This window comes from Mixophyes fleayi, chromosome 1 (assembly GCF_038048845.1).
Source record: "Mixophyes fleayi isolate aMixFle1 chromosome 1, aMixFle1.hap1, whole genome shotgun sequence".
NCBI lineage: Eukaryota > Metazoa > Chordata > Amphibia > Anura > Limnodynastidae > Mixophyes > Mixophyes fleayi.
This window is the reverse complement of record NC_134402.1, coordinates 81902325-81921266: the sequence shown is the minus strand read 5'-3', so window position 1 is coordinate 81921266 and position 18942 is coordinate 81902325. Positions and strand designations below refer to the sequence as shown.

At 41.5% G+C, this 18942-nt stretch overlaps 1 pseudogene; it reads left to right on the top strand.

The window, feature by feature from the left end:
• Positions 1-903: 903 nt before the first annotated feature.
• The window catches only part of LOC142110006 (cytochrome P450 26A1-like), a 50905-nt pseudogene continuing 32866 nt past the window's right edge, over positions 904-18942 (top strand).

Here is an 18942-nt window from a genome sequence, read left to right as displayed (position 1 = left end):
TGCAGATCACTGTGTTGCATTACAAATCTACAATAATTATTGTGACAAAATAAGTTTGATAACACCTTAACCAGCCTGCCCCTTGTTTCTCTCAAAATGTGGATTATTGTCAGGTGCCGTCCCGCTGTCTCTCCTGGACGGCCACCTGTACTTCCTCCCCGCTCGTCTGGTTGCCAGGCAACCAGATGCGGAACTTCCGGCTGCCTGGTCCCGTCATCTGCACATGCGCATCCCGTTGCTAAGCACTCGGCTTCTATTGGCTCCCCAGCCTTTATAAGGCACTTCCTGTGTGTATCCCAGTGCCATAGTATCAGGTCCATTTACCTGCCTCCAGCGTTCCTATATATTTGCCTTGTTTGACTATTCTGCCTGCCTGTGCCCTTTATACCCGGACCGTTTGACCACTCTTTTGGATTTCCCTGTGTACCGCATTGCCAGACTGTCACCGACCCAGCTTGTCTCACTTTTCTTCTGGATACTCCTCATGTACCTTGATTGCCAGCACTGTTACCGACCCGACTTGTCTGACCATCCTTTCCTCGTGCCTCGCTTTATGACTTGGGGAAGGACCGCGACCTGCGCGTCTCTTGTGGCCATAACTCCTTGTGGGGGTCCCTGGTGAATATCAGGGGCACGTTAGATTCTGCACCTTCCTCCAAATAGTGTCAACGCTAGCAGGTACGCAACATACAGTTGTGACAATTATAGCATGTATTTTTTATATCCCTTGCTTTTGTTCCCTAGCTCAACAGTGTACAACTGCAGTGTCTAATTACTAATTGTGGATAAGGGGATATTGTAGCTTATTGTAAATATGTATATTGTTTATTGTATATTGTTGATTTTGCAGTGAAGCTCTTATTCATTGTTCTTAAAGTGAAGCCAGGTGGGTTATGCGTAAGGATGAGATTCCAGGATGCAGGTGAGGGTGCTTTACATTCATTCTCCCCCTCTTTTCTCTACAGGAAACAAGAACAGCTGGGGACCCTGTGACATCACAAAGTAGTGTAAGGGGTTAATTTTGACTGCTACCCTATCTTTGGAAGTGGGGGAGGCCCATTAGTATCCATTGTTCTCCATAGGACTAGTCCAGACATTTTGTCTACAACCAAGCAGGGGGCTTCTGTGGGAGCACAGCTCATCTCCACTCCCCCCCTCCAGCCCCCTGATCCAGAATGCACCAATGTTTAAAGAGGGAGAGAGCCAGTGGTTTGCCCAGGGAGGGGAAACACTGTGGAAATTTGACCCTATATACAAGGAGCCACTCCAGGGAGGGAAATGATGTTCATTCTGTGATTTGTTTCCTATTAGGTGCAAGATCTGGTGTTGAGTTGCCAATCTCTACCAGAGAAACACAAATTCAGATCCATGGGTCTTCAAGTCAGGACAGCCAGGTGACTGTAATTCCTTAAGCTAGTGGGGTAAGGGACACACAATGTGGTGAACCTGCCTGCCATTTTTTTACTGTGAGTTTATAATATTCTAGTGATATTTTTACAATAAATGTATTGTTTAACTTTCTAACTGCATTTGCCTGAGTGACTATATGAACTTTGAAGGTAAGAAGGTACAGGGGTAGACTTCCCTGGCATAGGAAGGCACCCCTGGGTGGCTAGTCAGCATGAAGTGGGTAGAATTGGGCCAAAAACCCATTATCTTCACAACTATAATAATAATAACAATGGGTTTGCCTGGTGGTCTGTGTAATTTTTTTTGGACCGTCGTAGGTAGTAAAATACAAGGATAATGGGATATTGTGTTTCTAGGTAGTTAAATTCCTCCTTTTTGGGAATACCACACTCCTTTGACTACTATGTATCACCTTACTCCATTGACTAAGATGTATTACAGTGTAATTCTTTTACTAGCTCTAAAGTCATTTAACTAGTGCAAGTGACGGTATTAATCACCACAGACATCTTATATTTTATGTTTGGGCAATCCCTTTATTCTTCATTGAACCTGCTTTAAACTTTAGTACTCTTTTTGTTTCATATGTAAAGGTGGGTCTCTAATGAATTGCACCCAGGATACATATGGTTTATATCCAATCCCTCCTACAGTATGCGATATATACTCAATCATCTGTGTGCCCATGGGATTCAATGAGATAATTAAGCAATTAAGCATAGATCGTATGTTATAGCTGTGCAACAACTGAGACACAAACAACTGATTGTAATTAAGAGGGCTGTTCACATCATGGCTATATAAGGAAGGCCTTGTGATCTTTTGCAGGAAATTATCACTTGAGAAAGTTCCGTCTTGGGACAAATGCGTTCTAGATTGCACATTACTCATTAGTGGGGATTACACAATCTAGATTGCACAATACTCAATTGTAAGGAAACGTTTTATCTAGCTTCAACAACAATAGTGGCAGAGGAGATATGTAGCTTGGAACCTGAAAAGCACTCACTGAACTTCCAGTAAGCTGCAGCTGTCAATTAACAGTAGGTTTTTGAATTGAGACCAGTTAATAGGTTTTCCTGTGTAAGTATTTAGTGTACTTTTGTGCTGAATAAAACTTTACAGTACTTCACTATTTGGTTATTTCACTCTTCATACAATATAGCCTGAATGATCTGGAGGAGCGCATTGGCTAGAAACAGCTTTTCAATAAACTGGTGCATTGAGGGAGTAACAAAGCAGAATCAACGACACTGGAACACTGATCTGTCAGAAGAGGAACTATATTTTAAGGTGCTGATCACCATACAGAATGTAAGTAAATACGTCTGATAACAATTTTACTCTGATTAACAGTAATTCACTTAACAGTGCTTCACTAGGTGCGCCGAGTAGGAAACAAGGCTGGAGTTGCTGACTTTCACACAAAAGCATTACTCAAAAAACAAGCCACGGGCAGGCATAATGGAAGTCCATAACATCATAAATATAACCAGAGTTCAGGTGCAGGCATAATGGAAGTCCATGACATCATATATATAGCCAGAGTTCAGGTGCAGGCATAATGGAAGTCCATGACATCATATATATAGCCAGAGTTCAGGTATATGCAGAATATCAGTCATGGCTCAGAAACAAAAAAATACATCCCAAAGCTGCAATATTAAAGGCCCCTCTTTAATTTGTAGTAATCAAGGCTCATAAGGTAACTAATGAGTGGTAATAACCAGGAATACCTACTGATGTGCTCATTGACTTAGTATATCTAGATCTACTGATTATGTTCTGGGACTTCTGGAAGGTGAGACCGTGACTCAAACCTCTTGTTCATCTCCAAATGGTGCTCTTTGTTAGAAATCATATAAATAGAGAGAACAATATTTTTTTTTCATATTCTAATAAATGATAACTAGAATTTGATTGGTTGCTATAGGCCGCTGGAAACCTGCAGCCTGAAACATTTACCCCAAGATGTGTATCTAATATGGTACCACGTTGGACCGAACATATGTCATATCTATCTGTTGCATTAGTTCCATAACTAAATCTGACCAGACCTGATTACAGAATTCCTCCTGGTATGGTCAACTGGAAACAGGACAACCCTTTTAACTGTGTTCATACTACACCCAGTAATAATTTTTTCGCTGACACTGATTGGCAATCTTTCAGATTAGGAGAATAATAAAATGAGTTATATGTAGTAAGAAGAATGAAAAGTCTGTTAATGAAATAAAAAGATTTCAATAAATATATTATGAACTTGATTTTGTGTACTGTTAAGTACAACATACTCTTGAAATATCTCTGTCATTTCCATGTGTATAGTTTTGGCATGTTGTATTTACTGGCAGATGTAGATAATCAGTAACATTTTACTACTCACTATTTATATGTATAAGAGACTACTTTCTTAGAGAAGTTCTTTCATATGTACAGTATTGCAGTATTTTACTCTAGGCTGGTACAGCTTTATCATTGTTTAGATACAGTTGGCATGGTGTTTTAGTGCCTGTAATTCTATACTAATATATTGTTTTGGTGAAATATGTCTTGTTTTACTTGATGTTTATCCACAAAATGCTTTGTATTTCCACACAATTCTTTTGTTTAATTAATCTTTGTATATATAGTGTCCACATATTATGGAGACATATTTAATTATTCACACCACTCTCTGCCACAGTGGATCTTATCTATATTCCCTACAACATGAACACATACTTAAAGATTATTTTTTGTCAGAAGACATGATTTTGGACTGTGGGAGGAAATCAAAGCAACCAGAAGAAACCATCGCAAACATGGGGAGAACATACGAACTCCACACAGATAATACCTGAATAGAAATTAAAGCCAGCACTGTGAGTCCAATGATAACCACCATGCTACAGTGCCACCCACCCGAATTCTGCATATATGTGCTCTATATATATATATATATATATATATATATATATATATATATATACACAAGTTAACCCGTGCATGATACTCATGCATTCTAGTCAAATCAAGATACTTAAGGTCTTAAAAAGGTTCATGTCATGCATTTGGGCCTAGCCCAGGCCTCCTCAGGGGAAGATCGTTACTTCCCGACGCAAGCGCCCTTTTTAATGTGTGTTCATGAGGTAAAATTACCTCACGAAAATGAGTTTGAGCCCTCAACTCGTAAATTTAGCCTTTACTACCCCTCCCACGGGGGGAAGGGGGGATGATGGAAGTTAACTGACTTGACTATTCTAATTTTTTTGTCAAATAATGTCAGTATACCAAATTTCAGGTCAATTGGATGAGCCCTTTCTGAGAAAATAGTTTTTTCCACACACACACACACACACACACACACACACACACACACACACACACTAACGCACGCCTCTACACATGTGTGTTCATGAGGTAAAATTACCTTATGAAAATGAGTTTGAGCCTTACCAAATTTCAGCCCTTTTTGAATTTTTTCCCCACACACACTAAGAATTTAGTAGGTCAGTGTATAACTCTGCCCAGCAGGTGGCGCTGCAACTTTTTTTTTTTTTTTCACACACACACAGACAGACAGACGCCACTAAGCATTTATATATATATATATATATATATATATATATATATATATATAGTTAATAAGGTCAAAAAAAACCAAAGCCTTCAAGTTCAATGTTTTCTTACAACCGTGATATTAAAAACAAAATCCCCCTCATTATGAATATCCATAGAGTGGACTGCATCGTTTCATTCTTTGTCCTAGTGATTATTTGGGACTTGGTACAATATAATTCTTACTCGCCTTATCCCCTAGTAATCTATTTTTGTTTAATATTTTTTTCATATTTTCATTGATCTAAATTTGTCTGTTTTATGGTATGGAAGCCCGTTCTCAAAATGTGAACCTTTTTTGGTGGCTCCCACTTTCGATGACATCCTCAACAGATGCTAATATATTGCCTTTTTTAGACATTAGCACATAATTAGAACATAAGTTCTTCCCTATTCATGTAAATATTTTGAAACCGTTACTATAATAGATTGTCTAATTATATGGTCATATGACACCGACATCACTTGGAAGATTTGCTAAAAAATAAATATTGGTTAATATAGCGAGGGACCTAGTCCATCTACACTCACAAGTGTCTCCCAAGCTGTACCATTCTACATTTACCATAGTTTTTTTTTAACAGTGTTTTGTCTTATAATAGTGTTAGCAGCAACATTCAGACTAGTCATTCTTTTAACCTTCAGCAACCCCCTTTCCCACAGAAATCCTTACATTCACTAGTATGTTGCCCCTTTCCCACAGAAATTCATACATTCACTAGTATGTTGTTTCCCCCAGTTCTTGAGCATGAGCAGTTTGGGCGAAGAGAGGTGCGGGTGGTTTTGTGGACTGCATACTGTTGCCTTCCTTGGTTGCCAGGGGGTGTTCCCGTTGTTTGAGAGCAACAGGCAGCAAATCCTGAGTCTGTCTGTTGCTGAGGGGCGTGGGGGCTATGGAGGCACTCACAAAACTATGAGCAATTCGTGACTGTGTTCTGCCAACTGCCACCCAGGTGGATTAACACAACATGTAGGAACAAGTTAACAGTGGATATGTGATAACAAGGAATATGTGATAACAGGGGATATGTGACAGCAAGGGATATGTTGTGGATGTATGTTGTATGTGTATGGTGGAAGTTATATGATTGCCATACACTTGTGACAGGAAGTGTTCTGTTACACAGGAAGTTTGTCGTTATACAGGAAATGCCCCTGCAGCCATTGTTCTTTTCAGCATCACTGCAGCTAGTAAAGACACACTTCTGCAGCTCTCCATAGTTGAGAGCAGAGAAAGGGGTAGGAAGCAAAATTGCATCTTCTGACCCCTCTCCAAATTGTGCTATAGGGCTCGTTGGTGCACTGTTCCATCCATGTATTCAACACGGTTAGATTGTTACCAGGGTTGACATTAAATCTGTATCATTTGTCCATGTTCTCACAGGTTGCCTCCAGTTACGCTGATCTCCTTCCATAGTCCAATAATATGCAGGTACATTAATAGGCTCTTAAATAAATTGTCCTTGGTGTATGAGCGGCTTCAAGCTCCACTTTGTACGTTCTAATATCTAAGCTGGAAGGGATTCAACTGTGAGGAGGTCCAAATACTTTACCTTTGAGCTGCAGTGGAATGTCAGGGTGACACTGAACAATGTATTTTACCTTCATGGTTCATAGTTGATTTTTTAAAATTTATTTAGTTTTAGTAGTGATTTAAAAATATTCAGTTCATCCTCCAGGTCACACGCTGTAACAACTGAAATTTTCCTTTTACAATTGCTTGCCTGATTCACATAGTTGTAGAGTTGTTGATAATACCATTTTTAATGTTTCTTCATTGAAGGACTCAACAGCACGAGCCTAAAGGTTGATCATGATGCAGACACAATAGTAGGACTGTTGATAAGTGCTATATGACTGGGTGAATAAGACAAATAGTTGTTGCGTGATCACCCACATTACCGACTGTGACCCATAAGGGGACATAAGTATGTCTAATACACTTCAGGGAACTACAGGGAAATTGAGACCAGCAGTGAATAAATATTGCTTATTTTGAATTTTGAGTAAAGGGATCATTTAATTCTAAAGTGAAACTTATCACTGATGCCATCCTGTGTATATTACACAGCTCAGGTAATGCAAACAGGCGCCGGCTGTACAATGTAGAAGCCTTAGTAAAAAACATTGTACTGTGAGAGCTGGGACCAGCGTTGGTATGCTACATCCCCGGCTGGTGGGCAGTGCCTTGGTCATGTCCTTAGGCAACTCATCAATCACGTGCTGCCCAGCCAGAGCTCTGCCCCCTGTATCCGGGTGGTCTTTTCAAAGAAGAGAAGGAGTGAGAACAAAGGAACAATTTGTTGTGAGACACAGGCAGACACACAGAGACACAGAAGCAGTAGCAGCAACAGCAGCAAGAGCACACAGGGGAGACTCGAGAACTGAAAAGTTTTCCTGCAGAGAAAGTGAAAAACACCAGCCAAGGAGTGTCCCACTATCAGCAGCCACATGGGAAAGAAGAAGCCTGTACAGCCGGTCCACAGGGGAGAGCAGCAGTAGCAGAGCTTTCAGCGATCAGGAAGGACCAGGTAACTGCTCTGTGTCTGTGTGTGTGCCCCAGCATAGTTCCAGGCATCCACCCCTAACTCATATGCATAGCCTCCTTACCCTTATGCCAGCCATCCCTAGTCTCCTCTCACTTAAGCTTAACCCTAGGCTCGATCCACAGCCATTGCCCCTAAGCCTGGTCCACAGTCACTGCCCTTTGGCTGGTCCACAGTCACTGGCTCTAGGCCTGGTCCACAGTTGCTGCCCCTAGGCCTGATCCAGAGCCGCTGCCCCTAAGCCGGATCCACAGTCACTGCCCCTAGGCCAGATCCAGCCACTGCCCCTAGGACGGATCTACCCACTGCCCCTAGGCCAGATCCACCCACTGCCCCTAGGACGGATCTACCCACTGCCCCTAGGATGGATCCACAGCCCCTGCCCCTAGGCCTGTTCCACAGCCACTGCCCCTAGGCCTGTTCCACAGCCACTGCCCCTAGGCCTGTTCCACAGCCACTGTCCCTAGGCCTGTTCCACAGCCACTGCCCCTAGGCCTGATCCACAGTCACTGCCCCTAGGCCTGATCCACAGCCACTGCCCCTAGGCCTGATCCACATCTACTGCCACTAGGCTGGATCCTTAGCTACTGAGACTGGGCTCTGTTTACAGGCATTGGTTGGCAGTCAAGGACATTGGAAGACCCCCATTAGTGAGAAAACCCTGGAGCAGGGAACAAGGGAGTTGCCGCAGTGGACCAGCTTCTGTGAGTATAGTCTGGCGAGGGCTGTTCCCTGTGGTGCACTCACCTTGGGGAGCTGTCCTCCCCATATTCCATCCCACCCCCTTTACAGCAAAACAAGTGCGCGGCATATGAGACAAGGGACCCTCTTCCCTGTTGAGTTCAGGTGCTTGGATATCCCCCCCTCCATGTAGATTCCATCGAGGAGAGGGGAGACGCTCCCAAGGACAACCAGAGATCGTTGCGGTGCGTAGGGTAAGTGTGAGTTCCTTTCCTATCCCAGGCCCCCATCCATAACCCCCACTTTACAGTACAGCTGGCGCCTCCTTGCATTACCCCCCTAAGAGCAGGAATAATAGTTTCGCATTTGAAAGTAACATCATTTTGGGGTGCCGGGATGTTCATTGGTCGCAATTGCTTAGCAGTCTATCAGGAATGAAAGCTTCACACTGAGCATGTCGGGGGAAGTCTTGTTGGCGTTTTCGCAATTGCACTAAAGTACCCAACCCCACAGGACAACCACTAAACAATCCAATTTGAGGTGGGATCTGTGCAGTTAGGTATTAAGTACAAATTATAGCTAAATAGAAAATAAAGGTTGTTTTTTTTTCACTCTAATCCTTCACTTTAAATTAAGGAACTTGAATAAGTTGGCAGCTGATAAAAAAAACATATCTACGGGACATTTGTGAAAACAGGTGCAAAGTAAAGGTTGATTTTTGCCCATAACAAACAATGAATTTGTGTCATTTTTTAGTGTACCTTTGGAAATCAAAGCTAACATTTGATTAGCTGCTATGGGCCACACCATTTTCCCTTTGCGACAGTTTTCAAGTCCAGGAGACAAAAGAAGACAGAACCATAGCACATGTGAGAATGTCAGAGCAACACAAGTCATAAACCAAATTAGAACATCAATTTAAATTTATCTTCCAAGAACTGACACTGGCAGTGATATATATACTTCAAAAATGGCATTCATTTTAAAAAGTAGTTTGCTTTACATTTTTGTCTTTCATTATATGCTCGCCTGTGTACTTATAGCTATTAAAATATTTCTGTCTAAACTGTAAAGCATGATTGCACGCATAATTAACATGCTTAAAAAACTTGTACAGTTACTGCTGATTTCCAGACAATGGTCATATTATTTACACAAGGATCATATACAGGAATAGCCTGAGTGAGGTCAGACACAGAGGCCCCATTGTTAGCAAGACCTTGATTATCTATCAGTATAGAAGTTACTGTAGCTACTGCTTTAAGAGGTTTAGAAGATTTAAACTTCCCATCTTACCACTATGGGGCCCTGTGGCACAACAGAACTTGATGTAGAAAAAAAAATACCTTCTATTGCCCAAATTAGTTTGCCTACATATATTTTTTTTTTCACACACTGGATTTGGTTGCTAATGAGAATAAAAGAGTGATACAGTGGCAAGACAGTTAGCATTGCTAACTTGCAAAAAGTGGCAGAAGTACTGTGGGTGCAGGGGCCCAGAAGTGATTGGGGCCCTCTTGTTTTGAGTTAAAAGAGCAGAGCAGAGGGCCCCCAGCAGATCAGTATATCCCTTTTGCTCTGCTCTTCAGAGAGACAAGGGGCTGGGGGGCTGGGAGGCTTGAGATGCATTGACAGATCCCTACCCAAGTTTTGATATAAGACCTACAGGGGCACACGCAGGGGGAGGGGGGGGTTCTGGTTCTCCAGAAACCCTCCCCTCCACGAAGAACAGTGTCCCTACATAGCAGCACTGTACTATACAGCAGCCGCGATGCTGTCAAAGAAGCCTCCGCGGCGGTGCTGTATTGTTATACATAATACAGCACCACTGCGGACGCTTCTTTGACAGCGCCGTGGCTGCTGTTCAGTGCAGTGCCGCCGAAATGGAGCTGCAGCAGCTCTCTCTATATGTTTGTTTTCCACCCTTAAAAATCCTGCGTGCGTTGCTGACCTAGCAATGCACTGTTCCACCCCACTTCCAACATTGTTAGATTGCTACCAGAATCTTCATGAAGCTTATAGCATTTTCCCATGTTCTCACAGGTTGCCTCCAGTTGCTCTGGTCTCCTTCCATAGTTCAATAACATACTGGTACATTAATAGGCTCCTAAATAAATTAACCGTGGTGTTTGAGTGGCTCTGGTAAGGAAATCACTGTAAGCTCCACTGGTGCATAAAGTAAATGATGATTCTCAATAAGGTTCTCAGTACAGTGCTGCTGAATATGTTCGTGTTATATAAATAATGTATAATCAGAAAAAAAGTATCAGTATATATTTAGCTATTGCTTTGGGATGAATAAGGTGTTACGGGATGTATGGGGGATTGTCTCTGAGAATACAACAGCCGTTTAAATATAAATACTAAAAATAAGATAAGAAGCGGACAGTTAATGCTATAATCAGTGATGTTCATATGTGATATTTAAAGGGCACCCTGTAAAAAAAAAAGCAAAATACAAATACAGTAACATTTTTAAGGGTTACATTGTTTATAAAGTTGATAAAAGTCATAGGTGCATGAATGTTCAACCATTCATAAATTCTCATAATTATGAAAGAAATTGGGATTTAATTTTGACTACACATATTTAGACGTATATTTCTGACAATAAAGTCCTCGTATATGAGCAAAATAGCCATATTTTTACATCACATTTAAAGAACCACTAAACTCAAAACTTTAATTTTTAAATTTGAGCCACTGGGATGCAATGCAATCTCCAGTGTTAACCTGACATTCATTTACAGATATGTTAAAAAGTAAAATTATACCAAACATTTGAAATCACAAAATTGGGACAAAATAAGCCCCTCCCCTGTTCCACCCAATCTACGCCTACAAATGATAAACTTTGGTTAAAATCCCACCCACTTTTTTATTAAGATCCTGCCCATTTTGAGATCTGCGAATCAGGATATCTCAAAAAATCAGTACAGTCCATTACAAACAGCTGAAGCTCATCCCAAATATTTAAAACAGTGTCCAGATGGGATCTGACACAGGTCGAAAAGCTGATTCTGCAGGCATTTCAGTTACTATCACTGTCCTTGGCCCTGTGTAGGAATACATCAATCACAGAGACGCACCTCTCTCCTTACACAGCAACGTGCTGCAGATTATAGACAGCCTTTGCTTTGTTTTAATGCCATATAGTGGCTTTACTTACTCTTTAATGCAATTCATTTGTAAAGTGAAGTAATAAAAAAAAGCATACAAAATAAACAGAAATTAAAGAAAAATCAAGGTGCCTTTCAGTTCACAAATTGTCTTACTGTCAGTTAAGAACTTTGTCATGTTGAAGAAAATCGACATAGTACATTATAATTTGTTCAAATCTTAGAAGCATTTTTTTGTATTTTGTAGTATGAGTGCATTTCATCCAACACCTTTGCCTTAACCCCCATGTTGAAGGTGAATATGATGATACGTGGCCTATTAAACAATGGTTGTGCCAACTTCAACATAACCAGAGCAAGAGAATGATTCACAAGCTGCTTGTGGCAGATCTTTTGACCTCAGAGAGTTGGAATTGTACTTTCCAAGGTTATATGAAATACTTTCCTAGTTCTACACGAATCTCTCCAGCTCTCTCCCCTGGAAACTACAGATAAAACATCAACAGTGCTTCTAATATATCTGCGTAGTCATGTGTCGTACAGATGGTTTGTGCAGATTACAGCTACTGTTGTGATGTGCTGCTGAGAAAGCATAGACTATTATTGTGACTCTCAATGGGAAAAAAACCCCTAAAAATAGTTTTGTTTTAATACTCAGCCGGCAGAACACAAATTTTGGCTACTGTGCTGATAATGGAAAAAAAGAAAACAGGAGGTACAATTTTTTACATAAGTATAAATTTATTGCTATTCTGAACTTCATGAAAATGTAGAGTATATTTGGAGCTTGTTCAATTTAATGAAGTTCCCAAAACAAACAGCAGTTATTAACATAAATTATAAATAGTGACATAAAACATTCTGTGGAATTAAAATTAAGATTTAAATTACCGTATTTCCCCATGTATAAGACGCACCTTTTCCCCCCAAATTTTGGGTGTAAAAAAAAGGTCTTATACACTGCAAGCGCTACTTACCTCAATGAAGAAGTCGGCACCTGGTGTGAGAGAGGAGTCCCCGCTAATCGGAACAGCGTGTCCCCGCTGGCTGTGTTGAACAGCTTGTCACCGCTGGCTGTTTGGAACAGTGTGTCCCCGTTGATTGGCAAAAGGACCTTAAGGTCCTTCAGGCACCTCCCACAGTCTCAGAGCTGTCAGACTTTATGTAATACATCTTTTTTTTCATTTTGGGCCCCAAAATTAAGGTGCGTCTTATACATGGGTGCATCTTATACTTGGGGAAATACGGTAACAAATTTAACAAAATAGTGATAGATAGCCAAAGCAATAGTTTATGCAAACATGCATTAATGAATCATACATTGAGACCCTAGTAGTTTTAATATAGTGATGACACATATACCAGTTTGTGATACCCTGACTTACTCTGACTTACACATCATTGGAGCATATAAGGTTTGTAAGACTGTACTGGTCCCCACACACACACACACTCACACACACACACACACACACACACACACACACACACACACACACACACACACACACACACACACACACCATGTACTGGTTCCCTCACACACACACTACACGTACTGACCCCCTCACACACATACACCCCATGTACTGGCCCCCCCACACACATACACACCACATGTACTGGCCCCCTCATACACACACACCACATGTACTGGCCCCCTCACACACACATCGCATGTACTGGACCCCGCGCACACACACGCACCACATGTACTGGCCCCCTCACACACACCAAATGTCCTGGCCCTCTCACACACTCCAAATGTCCTGGCCCCCTCAAACACACACACACACACACACACCACATGTACTGGCCCCCTCACACACACACACACACACACACACACACACACACACACATACACCACATGTACTGGCCCCCTCATACACACACACACCACATGTACACATGTACTGGCCCCCTAACACACACACACCACATGTACTGCCCCCCTCATACACACACACACCACATCAAAGCCGCCGTCACGGGGGTACAGGGGGTACTCCTGTACCGGGCCCGGGCTCACCAGGGGGCCCGGCGGCAGGGCCCCCTGTCTGGCCCGGGCCCTCACTGCCCACATTTCTTTTTTTAAAAAAACTTTTAAAACTTTTTTTTTTTGCGCGCGCGCACCCGCCGCCGGGGGGGGTGGCGCCGCTGGTGTTCAGGGGGGAGCCGGATAGTGGGAGAAAAAAAAAACCCACAGATACTCACCTGTGATGACAGCTCCGGCGTCCCTCCTTCTTCCTCTCTGCACTATTTACACTGAGTGTCAGGCGTGACATGATCAAGTCGCGCCTGACACTCAGTGAGGATCTGTGCAGAGAGGAAGAAGACAGAAGAAAAGAGAAGAGAAGAGAGGGAAGAAAGCTAATACAAAGGTAAGTAAATGAAAAGAGAAAGTCACACCATGAGGAAAAAGTAGGGAAGAGAGGCACAGTCACCATGAGGAAAAAGTAGGAAAAGAGGCACAGTCACCTTGAGGAAAAAGTAGGAAAAGAGGCACAGTCACCATGAGGAAAAAGTAGGAAAAGAGGCACAGTCACCATGAGGAAAAAGTAGAAAAAGAGGCATAGACACCATGAGGAAAAAGTAGGAAAAGAGGCACAGTCACCATGAGGAAAAAGTAGGAAAAGAGGCACAGACACCATGAGGAAAATGTAGGAAAAGAGGCACAGACACCATGAGGAAAAAGTAGGGAAGAGAGGCACAGTATGAAGAAAAAGGGGGAGGGGAGGAGAAAGTCACGGAGTGATGGAGAGGGGGTGTAGGATGGCACAGTGTGACAATGGGGAGCCAGGTGAAGGGGGAAAAGCAACATGCAGGGCGCAGTGTGATCATAAGGGGACAAAACATGGTGATGAAGGGGCACAGTAATGTGTGTGTGATGGTACAGGGGGCTTGTGGCAATGTAGTGTGAGGTAGGTGGTGGCTAATTAATGGGTGCAAGTTTGTTTGTGGGGTAATGGTTGGGCAATTTTATAGTGCAGACTATTATTTTAAGATGGGGTGGTTTGGGGGCTACTGAATGTGGGGGAGAATGAGGTCACTCTATTAAATGTGACTATGAATTATTTAATGTCAGTGATAAGTATATTTCTGAAATGTAAATACTATTAATTTATTGCTGGGGCTATTTGTAGGGAGGAAAATAGGTTTATTTATTAAATGTGAATACTGTTATTTTAATGTTGGGGTTGGAGGAAGGCCTAATTATTAATCGTGGGTGCTATTGATTTAACGCTGGGGCTGGCTGTCATTTTCTAAATGTACCCATTTTTTTTTTCCCCAAATAGGGCCCCCAACATTCCAGAATCCAGAAAAGCTGCAACTAAAGACACCTGCAGCCACAGGTGGGGAAAGTGAGAAGAACAGGTAGGACAGTCTGTGAAATGTTGTGATTCTAGTAGGGACAATACCAATATTTGGTGAGTGTGTATATATATATATATATATATATATATATATATATATATACCGTATATACTCGAGTATAAGCCGAGTTTTTCAGCACATTTTTTGTGCTGAAAAAGCCCCCCCTCGGCTTATACTCGAGTGATAGTTAAAGACCACAATGCACGGCCGTAAGGAGGGTGGTGTCTGCCTCCATAGCCTCAGCCCGCTTAAGGGTTGAAGAGAAAGAGAAGGAAAACATTAACTGAAGAGTTTGGTGGACAAAACAAATCAACTCACAAGAGTTTGGTGTTTGCCGTTAGTTCCGCAGTGGAACGCATGTGCGTTCTGGCACAGACAATCTTACAGACATTCAGGGAGAGAGGGGGCAGCCTGGCTCCAGGCAATACCACGCTTCCTGAAAAATACATCATTGCACACACAGAGGTAATGTTTTATGCTCAGCTACCTCACCATAATATAAATACACATGCAAAGATATATACCCACGGTCCCATTGCCTTATCCCCAGAGATATTAATGTCTATAGCAGTGCAGTCCTAGTCAAAAGTTGATATAAATCACTTCTAAGAAGATGAACAGGGAGAGATAAATGTGTATTTCTGTGTCATATAGTCTTTCAAAAGATTTGTTGTATTCTTTTTGGGGGGGGGGGTATTTTTGTAAACTGACAGATATCATCATCATCATCATCACCATTTACGGTATTTATATAGCGCCATTTCCCACCCTAGGTTTATACTCGAGTCAATAAGTTTTCCCAGTTTTTTGTGGTAAAATTAGGTCCCTCGGCTTATATTCGAGCCGACTTATACTCGAGTATATACGGTATATATATATATATATATATATATATATATATATATATATTAGTGGCCCCCTTAACTTACCTGAACCTAACTCATTAAGTTCAGTGATTTTTTTTTTTTCATTGCCATGGGCCCCCTTTTCCCCATGGCCCCCGGGCACCTGCCCATTGTGCGCAGTTGGAAAGATGGCCCTGGTTCATTGGGGGGGGGGGAGGGGTGATCATCGGGGGGGCCCTGCCTGCTTCATTTGTACTGGGCCCCATGATTTCTGATGGCGGCCCTGTACCACATGCACACCTGTACTGGCCCCCTAACACACACACACACACACACACACACACACACACACACACACACACCACATGTACTGGTCCTCTCAAAAACACACACACACACACACACACACTCAATAAAGACAACAACAACCTCCCGAAATAAACTTGTTTCTGCTATGCCCCCCTGCCCCTCGACCCAGCCCGCTCCTGTCCAGGAGCAAACTTGCTCTTTTTTTGCTTTTGTCTCCTTCATGACTCAGGCTCAATGAATGTGACAGATATATAAACATTACAGACTGATTCTCAAATTTACTGAGAAACATGAGAAACACAATCAACATCCACTTTCTAGACCTAAGACTATATATTGAAAACTCAAACATCCCATTTAACCTCTTTAGATGAAAACTGCACAAATAACAGTTACTATATCCACCAAGACATGAAAAAAATTAAAATCAAGAGGATACAGGTCTCAAACACTAAAAGATACCAGAATAGAACTAATTCACAGGTCTAAATTAATAAGCGTAATATTCAACTATCCCACAATGCACGCCAAGAAACGTAATGTGTTGTGTTTACTTTTTGATCACCTTACTGTATACTTTCCTTGTGTCCTCCAGCATTCATTTCGATTTTGTACATGTCTTTCTGATTCACTCCGTACCTATCCACCCCACCCCCCCCCCCCAACTGCCCCCCACCTTATATAACACAAATTTTGAAAGGGAATAACCTGTATGTTTGTTTGCCAATGCTTATTGTTTTGTACTCATATGTTCCCTTTTCTACATAAACAGTTTAAAAAAATAAAAAAGCGAAAGGCCTCCATGACTTTTGATAACCTGAACATAATAAACACAAACAACAATACAGACAAAAGAATTTAAAAGTGCACCAGCTGTAAAAACTAAAAAATGCAACAATTTTAGATTGACGATAACTGGAAAAACAATGCAAAATTTCAGAGTAAAAATAAAGCTATCAAGTATTTGCGTCCTACATGAAAAAGCAGCCAGTATTTTCCTTACATGCAAAATAATTTTGCACCCCTTACATTGCAACATGGTTTGACCTGGATCAAAGTTACTCCTTTTTTGCCTTGCTCTTCTTAATGACTCAGGCCCAATGAATGTAACAGATATATAAAGCATTACAGACTGAATCTCAAATTTAGTGAGAAACATGAGAAACACAATCAACATCCACTTTCTAGACCTGACACTATACATTGAAAACTCAAACATCCCATTTAAACTTTTTAGATGAAAACTGCACAAATAACAGTAACTATCTCCACCAAGACATGTAAGAAAAATTAAAATCTAGAGGGCTCGGGCATGTCCTAGATCAAATTTTAATGTCAGTGTAAAAATAAAGCTATCAAGTATTTGCGTCCTACATAAAAAAGCAGCCAGTATTTTCCTTACATGCAAAATAATAAACTAATTTGCATCCCTTGCATTGTAGCATGGTTTGACCTGGATCAAATTTACTCCTTTTTTGCCTTGCTCTCCTTAATGACTCAGGCCCATAAAGTCCACACAAGAGATGTGCACAATATAATGGGTGCACATACACACTCTGCCATATTGCCACACATAGGAAATGAATGTGCACATCAAGCAAGGTAAATGCTCAATTGATAGATTCTACCAATAATGAGCCACTCAGAACACCTATTTTGGCATCAAACCGCTAGTTTTTATAAAATCTCGGTCTGGCCGCTCAGTGTGTCTATAGTGATTGAGCTGCTGACGGGAGGACATGCACGGAGCAGTGAAGCGTGATTGCACACACCGTTACTGACATTCTTCTCTATTCCTTCACTTTTATCTGGTTTTCTAAAAACTGCATGCGAAAAATGGTGAAATAGGAAGGATCAGTGGAAGACCCAGACAGAGTCCCTTTACTTTACCTATTCTCTTTCTGATTTTCCCACATGGGGCCGTTCTTTTTCTGTTAGTGGACCACAGACCACAGCAATCTACATGAGCTTCTGCTATATGATTGTTAGCACAGGAGTTGCATAAGAAAAGCAGAAAGTAAAAAAAAGAGACAGCTGTGGTTGGTTGGTGATACCTCATTTTTTCCCCACTATAGCAGAGCTGTCAATGGTGATAATAAACTAGATTATAAATTCATCCTGATTATCAGGAAATTCTGTGTTTGCCACCTTATCTTTGCTTTTGTTAATTAGTCATAGAGGAAATGGTTGAATTCGGCCATAGAACAACAGTAGGATCATCGAATGCTGCTGCAAATGACTGAAGAAAGATGGAAGCGAGATGAGGATTGGGTCTATTTGAGGTATGGGACCTCATGTAGAGTCGGACGAAATGTGCGTCTAAGAAGTGTAGGAGTGGGAGTGTGCCGCAGCTTGCTAGGGTATTACGAGTAGCATGCAACCCAAGTTGCATCTCACTCGTAGTACCCTACCAAGCTCCGAGCATTTTGTGCAGCTAGCTAACTACTTGCGCCACCTAATTCCTGCCGCACAGTTTTAGTACTTTTTTGACGTGTGTTGCGTTACGCCTTTTCCCTCGTAGTAAGTCGCAAGCTGTCGCACGTGCATCCAAGATGCAGGTGGATATGGTGATTGCTGCACATGCATGATAGTGGTTTTTGGGTTGATGAGCCTAAAACGGACTTTACGTCTGACTCTAAATGAGGCCCATGGTGTTCAGGACATCTCTCTTCTGAGCAGCACCCTCACTTTTAGAGGATTGATGGAATATGTGTCTTCATTGGAAACAAGCTAGTATTGATGAAAATATTGTGTAACCTGTGGCAGATCAAAGCAACTGAACCATTTAGGAAAATAGTTAGAAAGAAGAGAAAGAATTACCATATATATTGAATTTGGATATCAGATAAGGAAATAATGCTTTATTGAATGTTAGTGGATGGTTAATGTAGACAATACTTAGAAAAATATAGGGTCCTTTTATATTTTTGTGGCATGCTCTCTTTCTTTTGCACAATTTAACTTATTGCAGGGCCTTATTAGCTGTACAAGATTATAAAAGCTCCAGACTCCTAATAATCAGGTGTTGGCCATTACTTTAAAATTGCATCATCC